Consider the following 17,811-nt stretch of genomic DNA (forward strand, 5'->3'; position numbering starts at 1 on the left):
GATCAGTTCCCCAGATTTAAATTCTGGCTCTACCACTCCCCAGCTATGTCATCTCTATTACTAATACCTACAAAATGGGGATGTTGATAATAATAACACCTACCTCACAGAGGTCTTTGGAAGACTAAATAATCTGTGTAAAGTTCTGGGCAGGAGTAAGTGCTTAATAAATGTTAGTTGTTTTTATTGCATGACACTTAAAAAAATTCTTCTGGGCCAGGCATGGTGGCTCATGCTGGTAATCCCAGCACTTTGGGAGGCCAAGGCAGGCGGATCACCAAAGGTCAGGAGTTTGAGACCAGCCCGGCCAACATGGTGAAACCCTGTCTCTACTAGAAATACAAAAATTAGCCAGGCATGGTGGCACACACTTGTAGTTCCAGCTACTTGGGAAGCTAAGGGAAGAGAATCGCTTGAACCCGGGAGGTGGAGGTTGCAGTGAGCCCAGATCGCGCCACTGCATTCCAGCCTGGGCAACAAGAGCAAGACTGTCTAGAAGAAAAAAAAAAAAAAAAAAAAAAAAATTCCTTCTAAGAATTTCATCTTTTAAAAAGTATGAGGAGGGACACAGTGCCTCAAGCCTGTAATACCAGCACTTTGGGAGGCCAAGGCGGGAGCATCACTTGAGCCCAGGAGTTTGAGACCAGCCTGGGCAACACAGCAAGACGCTGTCTCTAAACAAAAAAGAAAGAAAGAAAGCGAACACTGAGTATTCTGTGAATTAGTATGCAACCAATCTGTAATTCAGTACTAGAATATAAAGCATTAAATGACTTTTTACACATAATATATTTTGTTTTTTACACATAATATTTTATATCAAAAATTTTATTTCCAGTCAGTCAACAGTAATAATGAGAAAACCTTGATTTTAGAAACTACCTCCCAGACAGAAAGTAAGTATATAGGCCAGGCACAGCGGCTCACACTTGTAATCCCAGCAATTTGGGAGGCTGAGGCAGGCGGATCACCTGAGGTCAGGAGTTTGAGACCAGCCTCAACATGGAGAAACCCCGTCTCTACTAAAAATACAAAATTAGCTGGGCATGGTGGTGCATGCCTGTAATCCCAGCTACTCGGGAGGCTGAGGCAGGAGAATTGCTTGAACCTGGGAGGTGAATGTTGCAATGAGCCAAGATCGCGACATTGCACTCCAGCCTGGGCAACAAGAGCGAAACTCCATCTCAAAAAATAAAAAAACAAAAATTAACTGGATGTGGTGCCACACGCCTGTGGTCCCAGCTATTTTGGAGGCTGAGGCAGGAGAATTGCTGGAACTCAGGAGGTGGAGGCTGCAGTGAGCCGAGATCACGCCACTGCACTCCAGCCTGGCCAACTGAGTGAGACTGTCTCAAAAAGAAAAAAGAAAAAAAAAACAAAAAAAGTAAGTATATAAATATGAGATAGTACTTGAGTTATCACTTAAGGTTAAGCTACTAAAAGCAATATCCCTATATTTTGAATTACGACCTTATATCACCAATACCTACTGCAGTACCTTGCACAGATATTCAATAAGCACTTGTTCAATGAATAAATGAATAAAAAGTAAAAGCACACTTACAGCCAAGAATATGAAGAGAATGTTTACTTTTTTTTCATTTAGGTCTGGCAATGTAATTCCCAACCAATGATCTGAATACAGGTCATATAAACTGAGCTCTCTGGACAGCAGAGTAATGCATCATGCCAAATTGTAATTGTTGCTTTTACAACTGGTAAAAATCTGAGCTGACAGACAGATGGATTAACAAGAGTTCTTCACTGTTGCTGGAGGACAAATGAAAGTCAATATGCTACCAATGGAAGATTAATGACATTACTTTTATGGAGCTAGATAAATGTGCAAATATATTGCAGATTTTAAAAAAGTTACCCACGGCCGGGAGTGGTAGCTCACGCCTGTAATCCCAGCACTTTGGGAGGCTGAGGTGGGCAGATACCTGAAGTGGAGTTCGAGACCAGCCTGGTCAACATGGTGAAACCCCATCTCTACTAAAAATGCACACGCAAAAAATAGCCAGGCACGGTGGCTCATGCCTGTAGCCCCAGCTACTCAGGAGGCTGAGGCAGGAGAATTGCTTGAACCCGGGAGGCGGTGGTTGCAATGAGCCAAGATCGCATCACTGCACTCCAGCCTAGATGACATAGCAAGACTGCCTTGGAAAAAAAAAAAAGCTACTCACTGGAATAAGAAGGAAGAGTAAAAAGAAACATGTTATTTAAGGGACATTTTACCTTTGCCTGATTTATGTGGACTGATTGTCTTATTAGTCTAAATATATTCATGTGGTAGGCAGAATAATGGCTCCCAAAAGTGCCCATGTTCTAATTCCCTAAACCTGTGAATATGTTACCTCAGCTGGCAAGACGGATTTCTGTAGATGTGATTAAAGTAAGGATCTTAAAATGGGGAGATGATCCTGGAGTATCTGTGTGGGCCCAATGTAATCAGAAACATCTGTATGAGAGTGAGGCAGGAGGATCAGAGGTAGCAGATTGGAAGATTCTATGCTGTTGGCTTTAAAGATGGAAAAAGGGAACATGAGCCAAGGAATGCAGTTAGCTTCTAGAAGCTGGAAAAAGCAAGGGAATGGATTCTCCCATAGCCCCCAGAAGGGATGCAGGCCTTTTGAGATCTTAATTTTAACCCAGTATAACCCATTTCAGATTTCTGTCCTCCTGACCTGTAAGACAAAAAATTTGTTTTATTTTAAGTTACTCAATTAGTGGTAATTTGTTAGAACAGCAAGTGGAAACAAACTCATTAATCTGCATCTAACCTATGAAGATGCTGATTTGAGATAAGATAGTAAATGGGTGTTGTTGTAAGCTGCTAGGCTTGAGGTAATTTGTTACAGCAGCAATATAAAACTATACGACTGGTGGCCAGGCCCAGTGGCTCACACCTGTAATCCCAGCACATTGGGAAGCTGAGACGGCAGGATGGCTTAAGCCCAGGAGTTCAAACTCAGCATGTGCAACATAGTGCAACCCATCTCTACAAGAAATAAAACATTAGCTAGGTGTGGTTATGCATGACTGTAGTCCCAGCTATTCAAGAGGCTGAGGTGGGAGGATCACTTGAACCCACAAGGTGGAGGCTGCAGTGAGCTGTCACTGCCCCACTGCACTCCAGCCTGGGCAACAGAGCAAGATGCAGTCTCGAAAAAAAAAGGGGGGAGAAAGAAAGAAAGAAAACAAAACTACACAAACTGTCTGTAATAACACATTTTGACATCATGTACTCCCTGATAGGACATTATGTCTGAGATTCTTGCCAAAAATGTATTAACTCATCTAATCATGGGAAAACATAAGACAAGCCCAAACTCAGAGACAGTGTACCAAGTAACTGACTAGAACTCTTCAAAAATGTCAAGGTCATGAAAGACAAGGAAAGATGAACTCTCCGAAAGAGAAAAAGGACAGTAGGTCGAACGTAGTGGCTCATGCCTGTAATCCTAGGACTTTGGGAGGCTGAAGCAAGGGGATCGTTTGAATCAAGGAGTTCAAGACCAGCCTGGGCAACACAGCAAGACCCCATCTGTACTAAAAAATAAAAAATAGCCAGGTATGGTGGTTCAAGTCAGCAGTCCCAATTACTTGAGAGGCTGAGGTAGGAGGATCACTTGTGTCTAGGAGTTCAAGGCTACAGTGAGCTGTGATTGTGCCACTGCACTCCAGCTTGGGCAACAGAGGGAGATACTGTTTCAAAAAAAGAAAAGAAAAGAAACAAAGAAAAGAAAAAAGAAAAAGAACATTAGTGGGAAACTGGTGAAATCTGAATATGTCTGTACTTAACAAGATGACAATAAAATATACTTGAATTATTTCTCTCTAGAATTGGGCCAGTCTATGTAATCTTAAGCAATTCACTTGCTAGTACTTGTTTTTTCCAATTGTTAAGATGAAAAGTGTCTAATGTGCTTTAAGATTCTTAGCTGAAATAGTAACAGTTATGTTGCTTACTGTTTTCATTTTAATAATTCTATTTCCCTTTAAGATAGCTTAATTTTGGAAGAGTTAGTAGTTAGTGTGCTTCAAAAGACTTTTTTTTGTTTGTTTGTTTGTTTTGAGATGGAGTCTCACTCTGTCGCCCAGGCTGGAGTGCAGTGGCGCAATCTCGGCTCACTGCAAGCTCTGGATTCAAGAGATTCTCCTGCCTCAGTCTTCCCAGTAGCTGGGATTACAGGCACACACCGCCACGCCCAGCTAATTTTTTGTATTTTAGTAGAGATGGGATTCACCGTGTGCCCAGACTGGTCTTGAACTCCCGAGCTCAGGCAATCCACCCACCTCGGCCTCCCAAAGTGCTAGGATTACAGGCGTGAGCCACCGCGTCCGGACTGCTTCAAAAGACTTAACATGCAGTCGGCAAGGTGGCTCATGCCTGTAATCCCAGCACTTTGGGAAGCTGAGGCAGGTGGATCACTTGAGGTCAGGAACAACCTGACCAACAAGAAGAAACCCCGTCTCTACTAAAAATACAAAATTAGCCGGGCGTGGTGGCATGTGCCTGTAATCCCAGCTACTCGGGAGGCTGAGGCAGGAGAATCGCTTGCACCCGGGAGGCGGAGGTTGTGGTGAGCCAAGATTGCGCCATTGCACTCCAGCCTGGGCAACAAGAGTGAAACTGTCTCAAAACAAAAACAAAACAAAAACAAAATCAAAACAAAAACAAAATCAAAACAAAAACAAAAACCTTAACATGCCTCAACATTATAATAATTTCGATGCAATAGTACAGATTAATGAACGTAAATATATGCTGGGCGTGGTGGCACATGTCTATAATCCTAGCTACTTGGCAGGATTGCTTGAGCCCAGGAGCTCGAGACCAGCCTGGGCAACATATTGAGACCCTGTCTCTACAAAAAAACAAAAAATTAGCCAGGCATAGTGGAGCACCTGTGGTCCCAGCTACTCACTGCTTAGGAAGCTGAAGTGGGAGGATCACTTGAGCCTGGGAGGTCGAGACTGCAGTGAGTCAAGGTCTGTACTCCAGCCTGGACAACACAGCACGACTCTGTCAAAAAAGAAAAAAAAAAGAAAAAGAAAAAAGTGACTCATTGAGTTCTTTTTTGTTTCTTGGGACGGAGTCTTGCTCTGTCACCCAAGCTGGAGTGCAGTGGCTAGATCTTGGCTCACTGCAGGCTCCGCCCCCCAGGTTCATGCCATTCTCCTGCCTCAGCCTCCCGAGTAGCTGGGACTACAGGCACGCGCCACCTTGCCCGGCTAATTTTTTGTATTTTTAGTAGAGACGTATTTTCACCGTGTTAGTGAGGATGGTCTCGATCTCCTGACCTCATGATCTGCTCACCTCGGCCTCCCAAAGTGCTGGGATTACAGGCGTGAGCCACCACGCCCGGATGATTCATTGAGTTCTGTACTGAAAGACAGAATAGTTGTATGGTTACCATGGTAAAGTTGAAAAATCCTAAATCAAATCATAGCAAATCAGGGGCCATCTGTACTAAATTGTCCAATTTTTTTTTTTTTGAGACGGAGTCTTGATCTGTTGCCCAGGCTGGAGTGCAATGACACGATCTTGGCTCACTGCAACTTCCGCCTCCCGGGTTCAAGCAAGTCTCTGGGTTCAGCCTCCCGAGTAGCTGGGAGATTACAGGTGCCCACCACCATGCCCAGCTAATTTTTGTATTTTTTGTAGAGACGTGGTTTCACAATGTTGGCCAGGCTGGTCTCGAACTTCTGACCTCAGGTGATCCACCTGCCTCAGTCTCCCAAAGTGCTGGGATTACAGGCGTGAACCACCGTGCCCGACCCAATCTTCCTGCCTCAGTATCCAAGTGATGGGATTATAGGCATGAGTCTCTGCGTCCAGCCAACACTTCATTGTAAAATGACTTTGTGTTTGATGATTCTGCCAAATTGTAGGCTATTGTAAGTGTTCCAAGCTCATTTAAGGGAGGCTAGGCTAAGCTATGATGTTTGGTGAATTAGGTACATTAAATGCATTTTTCACTTAATATTTCCAATTCGCAATAGGTTTATCATGATGTGACCTCAAAACACCTGTACATTGTGGAGGCTTTTATTTTTGGTTTGGTGTTTGCTTTTTGCTTTTATTTCAGAATAAGGAGTTAGCATGTGTGGTATAGTAAGAAATATATATATATATATATGTGTGTATCTATCTATTTGCACTTTGTCCCTGCTTTTTGACACAGAGCTCTTAAAACTGCAATTTCTTGAGCAATAGGGATGATAGGAGCGTTGTTTGTTCTAACATTTGGTCTCCGTCCCCAGTTTCCGACACAGAGCTCCTTAATCTCTTTGAATTTCCTGGTTGATAGAAGCATCTTTGGTCTACTGAGGTTTCTTGCTGGGGCCCTAGATAGCTTCAGGATGGGGCCTGGTCACCAGAAAGACTAGGCCTTGATGAGAAGCCTGGAACTTTCAGCCCATCCCCTCAATATGTGGGGAAGGGAGAAGGGCTGAAGACTGAGTTAATAATTGGTCATGCTGATTCGACAAAACCTCCATAAAAACCCCTACCAACAGGTTTAGGGAGCTTCTGGGTTGGTGAACACATCAAAGTGCTAGGAGGGTTGTGTGCCCGGAGAGGGCGTGGGGCTTCCAGCACCCCTGCCAATATCTTGCTCTCTGCATCTCTTCTGTTTGGCTGTTCACAAGTTGTATCTTTTATAAACAGCCAGTAAATATTAATATAAGAGTGCTTCTGAGTTCTGTGAGTCATTGTAGCAAATAATCAAACTGAAGGGGGAAAGTTGTGGGAACTCCCTGACTTTGTAGCCAAGAAGTGTGTGTGGGTAACCTGGGGACCCGATACTTGCGAATGGCATTGGAATTGAGGACCCTCTAAAACCTGTGGAGGCTGCTGCTAATGCTGGGTCCTTAATGTCAGAATTGAATTGAATTGTAGGATACCCCGTTGGTGTCCAGAAAGTTGGAGAATTGGTGTGAGAAAAAATTCACACATTTGATGTCAGAATTTCTGAGGAAAATAGCTCGGCATGTAAAACCATAAATACACAAAATCCTTTCAGACAGCTTAAAAGAATGAACATGTTCCAAGTTTTCGGAACTCAACTCAAGATAAAGAGATAGAAGCAAAAATGAACTCAGTAATGTATTACTCTAATAGTTTGATTCAGAGAAAATAAAAACTCCCTTCTAACAGAAAAAAAAAAAAAATGACAAATGGCCTGCATAGTGCAGTTACGTGAGCTTTCTAATAATGCAAACGGGAGTCTGTTATTTCCCTACAATTTTTTTTCTTAGCTTAATTTCAGAGAGAAGGACACAAACTGTAGAAATTGAACGATAACTTATCATATCATTGATGATCATTGTATGAAGTATTCAGTTTGCAGCTCATACATTTAGGTAATATCATTCTTCCCCTCCTCCTCAATAGAGAGAGACATAATGGTTACTGGCTAGCTCAGTGCTGGCTTAACGGCCTCCTCTGAGGTTAATGTTAACATCATTCTGGACAGGGCAACAGGAAGCATCTGTATATCTTACCACAAAATGAGATGATCCATTTTCCCCCCTATTTGAAGTATAAATTCTGTTGGTATTAAATTACTTAATTGCTCTTGCTTTATATATACACTTAAAATATTTAGATATATCATAGTAATAGCCTTAGAGAAAATTAAAATGACTTATGATTATGTAAATATTCATTTAGTTTTTCCCAGTTGGTCAATATAGGTTCTTATTTTTTTTTCTCTATGATTTAAAGGACACTTGGATTATGAAAGCTATTCTTACAATCTTTTTTTGTTCTTATGTTCTAGAACCACTGATGGTGACAACAGAACTCAGGGAATGTTAGTCAGTCAACAGCTGCCAAGTTACCCAGAGGAGCAGATGGTATATCTGATCATATCCTTCAAAATATGAAAAGGGAATACTCAAAGATGTTTGCTCAAATATGCTAGAGTTTCCACACAAAAGGCAATAATGGCAACCATATATATTTTTTCATCTTGTATGTTTGCTTTTTATTCCAGGTGATTCTCTTATATTCTATTTTTTAATTTTTTGACCTGTAGAGCTAGTAATCTTAAAATAACCTAGGATATGCACACGTTTTGAGTATTTTTGGCAATAGAAATGCACAACAGAAATAGGTCAATAGAAAAGAAAAAGAATACTTAATACCACTCCCAGATTTTTAAACTAGATTAGAGTATGGCCAATTGGAATATAATTCTTGAGGGTGGCTGAAATAACTTCAATTGTACAGATATTTTGCTAATCATCTTGGACTTCTGCAGTGAAGTTTGTTAGAAAGTCCAAGCTTGACTCCTCAGAGTCCTTCTCATTCAACCATCTAAAAGCCATATCTTTTTTTTTTTTTTTTTTTGAGACGGAGTCTCGCTCTGTCGCCCAGGCTGGAGTGCAGTGGCCAGATCTCAGCTCACTGCAAGCTCCGCCTCCCGGGTTCACGCCATTCTCCTGCCTCAGCCTCCCGAGTAGCTGGGACTACAGGCGCCCGCCAACTTGCCCGGCTAGTTTTTTGTATTTTTTAGTAGAGACGGGGTTTCATCATGTTAGCCAGGATGGTCTCGATCTCCTGACCTCGTTATCCGCCCGTCTCGGCCTCCCAAAGTGCTGGGATTACAGGCTTGAGCCACCGCGCCCGGCCGCCATATCTTAATTATCAAATAGTAAAGAATCCAAAATCTCAAATATTCATTAATCCAACAAATATATATGGTGTATATTTCATCCCAGGCACTGTTCAAGAGGCCAAATGAACAAACCAGACAAAACAAAACAAAAAAAGACAAAATCTCTAGCCTTCATGGAGCTTGTATTTTTTAAAAGCTTGTGTTTATAAAAGCTTACATTTCAAAAGGATCTATATAAAAATAAATAACCCTAAAGCAATAATTCTTTTGTCTCTTGCCAGACTGAAGACACTCGCAGGCAGGAGCTGTTTCCCCAATATCTTTACCACCTGTGCCTAGCACACTGTAAGTAATTTACAGGCACTTCTTGAACATGTATGTATGTATCTATTATTATTAAAAAAAATTTTTTCCAACCTTTTCAGTCCAAGTGATTCTCCTGCCTCAGCCTCCCAAATAGCTGGGACTATAGGCTCATGCCACCACAAGTGGCATATATATATACACACACACACACACACAAAATACACACACACATACACACACACGTATACACACACATACATATACATATATATACACACACACACATACATATATATGTATATATGTATGTGTGTATGTGTGTGTATATGTGTGTATGTGTGTGTATATGTGTGTATATATATACTGGAGGCAGAGTCTCCTCTATTGCCCAGGCTGGAGTGCAGTAGTGTGATCTAGGCCCACAGCAATCTCCGCCTCCCAGGTTCAAGCGATTCTCCTGCCTCAGCCTCTCGAGCAGCTGGGATCACAGGTGTGCACCACTACACCTGGCTATGTTGTAAGACGGGGTTTCACCACGGTGGCCAGGCTGGTCACGAACTCCTGACGTCAGGTGATCTGCCTGCTTTGGCCTGCCAACTGGCTAATTTTTAAAATTTTTTGTAGATACATGGTCTCACTATGTTGGCCAAGCTGGTCTCAAACTCCTGGCCTCAAGTGATCCTCCCACCTTGGCCTCCCAAAGTGCTAGGATTGCAAACATGAGCCACTGTGCCTGGCTTGTGGTGTATTCTCTATGTACTCTTTCTGAACCCCTTTTTGTATTTTAAGACCTTGATTGAGTCTGAAGGGCACCAAAATCTCAGCTAAACTTAAAATTCTATCAATTATCTGGGTATTTAAGACTATCTGGGGCTGCGCGCGGCAGCTCACGCCTGTAATCCCAGCACTTTGTGGGAGGCCAAAGCAGGCGGATCATAAGGTCAGGAGATCGAGACCATCCTTACATGGTGAAACCCCACCTCTACTAAAATGCTGGAACCTTGTGCTTTACCCACTATGCCATTTAATCCTCAGAATACCCCAGTGAGGCAGGTACTATTATTATCTCTAGTTTTACAAATGAGGAAACTGAGAGGGTAAGAAGTGCTATGGTCTGAATGTGTCTCCCGAGGTTTATATGTTGGAAACTTAATCCCCAAAGCAATGAGGTTGAGAGGTGGGACCTTTATGAGGTGATCAGGTCATAAGAGCTCTGCCCTACTGAATGGATTCATGCTGTTATCACAGAAGTAGGTGAGTTATTGTGGGAGTGGGTTCCTGATAAAAGGATAAGTTCTGCCACCTTCCTCTCCTTCCTCCCCACTTTCCCCCCTCACACATGTGCTCTCTTGACCTTCTGCCTTCTGCCATGGGATAACACAACAAAAAGACAATTGTCAGATGTCAGCGCCATGCTCTTGGACTTCCTGTCTCCAGAAGTGTAAGAAATAAATTTCTCTTCTTTATAAATTTCTCAGTCTGTGGCATTCTGTTATAGCAGCATAAAACAGACTACATGAGGAGCTTGCCCAGGATTATACAGTAGGAAAATGGTAGAGCCAAGTTTCCAAATCAGATGGCCTTGACTCCAGAGATCAAGCTATTAATCACTACAGCTCCTGTTGCACATGTAGAAAAAACCCCCCAAAACTAACAAAAGCTAGAAAACAACTCAAGGTATTAGAGTAACAATAAGGTCAGTATAGACAGCTTGGCATCAGAAGGCTTCAGGGACAAGACTGTGAGCAAGTCATCAGAGCAGAGTGGGATTTAATTGGCAGAGCTGAGAACAGAGAGCACCAAAACAAGAATAGAGGCATGAGAACAAGAATGGCCATGACTAGATGTGTGGTGCAAAAAGAACATTAACCTAGTAGAAGGATGAGATCTAGTAATTTTTAGTAGACTCTTATCTGTTTTTTCTTTAAGAATAGAAGAAAATGCAAATACCTATAATACTATCATATGGCACCCAGGTATGCATAAATAAAATTCAAATTAGCCGGGCGTGGTGGCAGGCGCCTGTAGTATCAGTGACTCGAGAGGCTGAGGCAGGAGAATCGCTTGAACCCTGGAGGTGGAGGTTGCAGTGAGCCAAGATTGCACCATTGCACTCCAGCCTGGGCAACAAGAGCAAGACTTCATCTCAAAACAACAGCAGCAAAACTTCAATGTGTATGGAGTAAATAGTACAATTTTCAGTTACTGAGGTCTTTTTTTCCTTCCTGGGGTACTAGAACTGGCTTTACCATTTAATATCTTTGATAATCTTTCCCTTGACCTGAGTTTAAGTCAGGCTATTTGGGTTGTGTTCATAGTTACTCTTTTTTGTTTGAATGCGAGGATTTTCCCTGCATTTTCCCATTCTTACCATCAAACTCTGGCAGTCTATAACAACAACATGGCGAAGATGTTATAGCACAGGAAGTCCAAACTTATTAATGGGCTGTGTTCCCATGAACATCACTGTAAATTAGTTGTTTGGAACCTGGAATTTATTTTCCCATGGAAATAGTGGTTAAATTCCCAGCGGGTCTACAAAAGCTTTCTTAGCTAGGAATGCAGCAGAAATGAACACTGTCACCTTTGTGTTAACCTCTGCCTATTATTCTGAGGTCTCAATGGATTTCTCGCCTTACTTCAATGTTTTAGCTAACCACCACTTTTGGGACAGTTTTTTTCATTAGATGGAAAAGGCTGACTATCACTTCTGATTCCACCACCCAATTGTTCATACTGCTTTGGGGTGTTTCTTTTTACTAATTATTACTGAAAACATGACTTCAGTTGGGGAGCTGTTTTACTTTTTCCAAGGTTAGGAGTCAGTAAAATAGCCCAAGAATGCCTATAGTATACAGTGTCTACAATGTCACATTTTCCGCCTTTACTATGATGAAAAGGCAGCACAACACTGACCATCTGGTTCCTGGAGGGTATCTTTTGGCCTTTGTGGGGGTTTAAAAACAAAACCAGGCCAGGCTCGGTGGCTCACACCTGTAATCCCAGCACTTTGGGAGGCTGAGGCAGGCGAATCACGAGGTCAGGAGTTCGAGATCAGCCTGACCAACATGGTGAAACCCTGTCTCTACTAAAAATACAAAAAATTAACTGGGTGTATTGGCGGGCACCTGTAGTCCCAGCTACTTGGGAGGCTGAGGCAGGAGAATCGCTTGAACTCAGGAGGTGAAGGCTGCAGTGAGCTGAGATCACACTACTGCACTCCAGCCTGGGCGACAGAGTGAGACTCCGTCTCAAAAAAAAAAAAAAAAAAAACAAAACCAAAAACCCACTTCTTGGCTTCTGGTATGAAATCAGAGGTCTAACTGCCTCAGGTTAGATGTTAGCATTAGGGAGATTACCTGATCAATGCTCATGTTTATTTTGACTACAGCTGAATATATAAATATATATACATAATAAGTGTGTGTGTGTGTGTGTATATATATATATTTTATTATTATTATTTTTGAGACGGAGTCTCATCTGTTGTTTGGGCTGGAGTGCAGTGGTGTGATCTTGGCTCACTGCAACCTCCACCTCCCAGGATCAAGCGATTCTCTTCCCTCAGCCTCCTGAGTAGCTGGGATTACAGGCGCCCGCCACTATGTCCAGCTAATTTTTTGTATTTTTAGTAGAGACGAGGTTTCACCATGTTGGCCAGGCTGGTCTCAAACTCCTGACCTCATGATTCACCCGCCTCGGCCTCTCAAAGTGTTGGGATTACAGGTGTGAGCCACCACGCCGGCCTTTTTTTTTGAGACAGGCTCTCACTCTGTTGCCCAGGCTGGAGTGCCGTAGTGCGATCACAGCTCACTGTGACCTCCAACTTCTGGACTCAAGTGATCCTCCCTCCTCAGCCTCCTAAAGTTTTGGGACTACAGGTGTGAGCCACCATGCCCAGAGCCTTGAATCTTTGAAAAGAAATTTCATAGTCAGTCTAAAGCTATGATGTGTATGTTGGCTAAATACAGTGTTTATCTCAGAAACACTTTCTTGTAACCACAATAAAACCAAAATCTTTGTTTTAGGTAGAAACATTACCAACAAATGTTTGCAAAACAGAAAGGCTTTAAAGTGAAAACAATTTGAGTCTATGACCATCATAATAGTGTGGCTTTGAAAACTTTCAGGCTATGTACATACCCCATTTCTATTCCCTCATCTCCTTGGGAGTTTTTTAATTTTAATTTTTTTTTTTTTTTTTGAGACAGAGTCTCACTCTGTTGCCCGGGCTGGAGTGCAGTGGTGCGGTCTCGGGTCACTGCAAGCTCCGCCTCCCGGGTTCCCGCCATTCTCCTGCCTCAGCCTCCAGAGTAGCTGGGACTACAGGCGCCCACCACCGCGCCCGGCTAGTTTTTTGTATTTTTAGTAGAGACGGGGTTTTCACCATGTTAGCCAGGATGGTCTCGATCTCCTGACCTCGTGATCCACCCGCCTCGGCCTGCCAAAGTGCTGGGATTACAGGCGTGAGCCAACGTGCCCGGCTCCCTGGAGTTTTTTTATTTTTAATTTTTTGAGACAGTCTTGCTCTGTTGCCCAGGCTGGAGTGTAGTGGTGCGATCTCAGCTCACTGCAACCTCCGCCTCCTGGGTTCAAGAGGTTCTTCTGCCTCAGCCTTCCTAGTAGCTGGATGGCTGATTTTTGTATTTTTAGTAGAGATGGGTTTTCACCATGTTGGCCAGGCTGGTCTTGAACTCCTAACCTCAGGTGATCCGCCCACCTTGGCCTCCCAAAGTACTGAGATTACAGGCATGAGCCACCGTGCCTGGCTGATATTTTCTTAATAACTTTTTAGTATACATAGTAATGTGGTCAATTTTTAGAAAATAATTAGGCAGGGTGCAGTGGTTCATGCCTGTAATTCCAGCACTTTGGGAGGCCGAGGTGGGTAGATCATGAGATCAAGATGGAGACCATCCTGGCCAACATGGTGAAACCCCTCTCTATTAAAAATACAAAAACTAGCTGGGCGTGGTGGTGCATACCTGTAGTCCCAGATACTCAGAGGCTGAAGCAGGAAAATCGCTTGAACCTGGGATTCATAGGTTGCAGTGAGCTGCAATCACGCTACTGCACTCCAGCCTGGCAACAGAGTGAGACTCTGTCTTAAAAAAAAGGAAGAAAGAAAGAAAACTAAAATAATTAATACCAAAAGGTAGATCAATTAAAGATTCTAATGATATTAAAATTATTAAGGTTGTTGGGCAAGGTGACTCACACCTGTAATCTCAGCACTTTTGGGAGGCTGAGGGAGGAGGATCGCCTGAGTTCAGGAGTTTCAGACTAGCTTGGGCAATATAGCAAGACACCATCTCTATGTAAAAAATAATAATAAAAATAATTTAAAAAAAAATATTGCCCGAGTGCAGTGGCTTACACCTGTAATCCCAACACTTTGGGAGGCCGAGGTCAGGAGTTTGAGACCAGTCTGGCCAACATGATGAAACCCCATCTCTACTAAAAATATAAAAATTTGCCGGGTGTGGTGGTGGGTACCTGTAATCCCAGCTACTCAGGAGGCTGAGGCAGGAGAATAGCTTGAACTCCAGAGGCGGAGGTTGCAGTGAGCTGAGATCGCACCACTGCACTCCAGCCTGGGCAGAGTGAGACTTGGTCTCAAAATAAAAAAAAAAAATTAAGGCAAGCATTTCCTACTTCAACTAAAGGCCAAACGGCTATTTGTGAAATGAAGGCATAATAGAATAAGTTAATGATTTATAACGTATAGTGCTCATTTTCAGGATCAGGAATAAAGTCTCTGTTAATCATAATGCATTTGTTATTTTTGTTATTTATTTGCATTCCTCAAAACAACTGATAGATTAGGTGCTAGACTTCATGCATGTGAAATAAGCTACTGGTTGCCACCAATGAAGGAAGGGGGCTCCAACAGTTGGCTACTCAGTTTGTTTTTGGCAAAGAGCATAGAGCAGGAACCTAGCACTTCAGGCATAGTGCACAGAATTGTGACAGGCACCTTGGACACTCTAAACCAGGAGAATTGAGAATCTTACTGGAAAGCTTTTGGGCCAAGAAGGTACATGATCCCTGACAGGAAAGACAATTATCCCATCTGTATTTTTTTTTTAAAGTAAAGAAAAATGTAATACTTTTTGGAGCTCTTACAGGAATTAAATAAGAAAACATAGATAAAAGCATTCAACAAGGTTATCAAGATGCATTAAGTGCTCAATAATGTAGCCAAATCTGAGTAGTGGAAACTTTATTGGGAAAAAAAAATAGCTTCCTCAAATTGTATCAGTAGTTTTAGCCCAGGTGTGGTGGCTCACGCCTGTAATCTCAGCACTTTGGGAGGCAGAGGCCGGCGGATCACCTGAGGTCAGGAGTTCAAGACCAGCCTGGCCAATGTGGTGACACTCCGTCTCAAAAAAAAAATAAATTAATTAAAAAATTTTTAAAAAAAACAATAAAAATTGTATCAGTTTTGTTAGCATTTGCAGATTCTACAAATCAGACATAGCAATTTTTTTTTTTGAGAGTTTCTCTTGTCGCCCAGGCTGGAGTGCAATGGTGCGATCTCAGCTCACTGCAACCTCCGCCTTCCAGTTCAAGTGATTCTCCTGCCTCAGCCTCCAGAGTAGCTGGGATTACAGGCGCCTGCCACCACACCCAGCTAAGTTTTGTATCTTTTTTTTTTTTTTTTTTTTTTGAGACGGAGTCTCACTCTGTCGCCCAGACTGGAGTGCAATGGTGTGATCTCAGCTCACTGCAAGCTCTGCCTCCCAGGTTCACGCTATTCTCCTGCCTCAGCCTCCCGAGTAGCTGGGACTACAGGCGCCCGCCACCACGCCTGGCCAATTTTCTGTATCTTTAGTAGAGACGGGGTTTCACCGTGTTAACCAGGATGGTCTCGATCTACTGGCCTCATGATCCACCTGCCTCGGCCTCCCAAAGTGCTGGGATTACAGGCGTGAGCCACCGTGCCTGGCCTCAAGTCTTGAATATTTCGCTCAATTGATGGATAAGTATCATAGATTATAGCTAAGCAGAAGTCAAACTTTATAAAGAGGAAAGCACTGAAATGCTAAGCTGATGCAGCATAGCCCTATCCACTGGTTTCTTTGGTCACAAGGGGTATTGCAAAAAAGGGTGTAGCCAGCTTAATGCAAACAAGCACATTTTATTTTAATTTTAATTTTTGGAGAAAGGGTCTCGCTTGGTTGCCCAGGCTGGCCTCAAACTCCTGGGGTTAAGCAATACTCTCACCTAGGCCTTCCAAAGTGCTGGGATTACAGACATAAGCCATGGAATCTGGCCAAACACATTTTAATTTCCTGAAAAATTCAAAACATATCTATAAAGTCATGTCTTATATAAAGAAAAATAAGTTGTTAGAAAACACGTTTTTCAATTTCACTAGAAGGAAAGTAATTTTCCTTGTGATAACTAATGTGTTTGATGTCTAAATGTTTAAAAAAAATATTGTAAATAGAACATAACTTCACAACTGAGTTTTCGAAGATGGTAAGAATCAGTTAATTTTACTTAACTTTTCCACCAAACAGAGAGGAAAAAAACCACAGAAGAAAATCCAGAATATTTAGGTAAGTGCTATATTCAAAGTTATATGATAAAGGTTCAGCTAGAAACTAATAAATATTTGATATATGCATTACATCAACTCACTTTTAAATTAGGACAATTTCTAAATTTGGAAGTTACTTCTAAATGCTGTGTAATAAATTTTACAAAGAAATTAAATATTCTACTGATTCAGGGCACTAATATAACAAATTCATTCCTGCCAGGTTAGTCAACATGTGTCAGAAAAGTAACTTTTAATACAAGATTTAAATCATCATCCCCAGTAGAACATACAAAGATAGTCCATTCATTTTCTATTATTTTTCTCTTTCTTCACAAAAATTGAAAAATGTCTCTGCAATTCATTATCCTCCAACAAGCGTTCTATTGGAATTGATGCAAATGGGTATCCTTTGTCCCTCTCACCTCTATGCTAACAGCATTGTTTAACTCTGATCCCATTTATCTATTAAGCTTTGCTCATTTAAAAAAGTAAATTCATGACATCCACTGCAATATACAAAAAGTCACTCATACATGCTGGCAGCACATTGGAAGTTCTGAACTAACTAACAAAAATAGCCACATTTCTCAGTTCTGTGACACAAAAAGCAGACAGCAACATGTGTAATGCACCAAAATCTAGCTAGAGTTTAAAGAATCTAAATAAATAAAAAAATTAAATGCCTGGATATAATTCTTAATAAACTATTTTACTTAAAGAAAAATCTAAAGCTGTCTTTAAAATCTCTTTCCAGGTTTACTGTATCCTTTCTTCATAACAGAATTTCCAGAAACAGGGGTCGTTTTTAAATCCCCAGTGATATCTGCCTTTATTTGCACTGTAGAAAATGACACACTGTATCATGCCTTTCTGGACAGTCCATAGGTTTTATTTACATTGCTTTGAGACAGAGACGAAAGACATGTTTTTTACAATTGTCTTACAGCAATCTCAGTTTTGAGAGTAACATGTAACAAATTTTCATATGCAATATATGAAAACATGTAAATATTTATATATACAATAACATAACTAGACAAATAAATGAAGTTACTATTAAGTCTCTTTAAGTACAAATTTACAAACTGACCACCAGCCACAGAACTTAGCCCTGTAATGGAGAAAGATTATTATTGGCCTGAAAAAATATTAAAATATCACTGTCACTAACATGAAAAAAATTAGAAATAGAAAACAGAATACAGTAATCACCGGAAAACCTGTGTCTTGTAATGATTTCTTTCCATCAGAAGATGCAGAAACATTTTTCCCCCTGGAGCAAATGAAAACGTTTCTCATGCACCCCCAGTTTCTTCCCTGCTTTCT

At 41.7% G+C, this 17,811-nt stretch overlaps 1 protein-coding gene across 7 annotated transcripts in view; it reads right to left on the reverse strand.

Annotated features, from left to right (window-relative positions):
• The window catches only part of EEF1B2 (eukaryotic translation elongation factor 1 beta 2), a 954,602-nt gene that overhangs the window by 50,873 nt on the left and 885,918 nt on the right, over nucleotides 1–17,811 (reverse strand). The window lies entirely within an intron of this gene.

Source organism: Macaca thibetana, chromosome 12, assembly GCF_024542745.1.
Source record: "Macaca thibetana thibetana isolate TM-01 chromosome 12, ASM2454274v1, whole genome shotgun sequence".
In the NCBI taxonomy this organism is placed as follows: Eukaryota; Metazoa; Chordata; class Mammalia; order Primates; family Cercopithecidae; genus Macaca; species Macaca thibetana.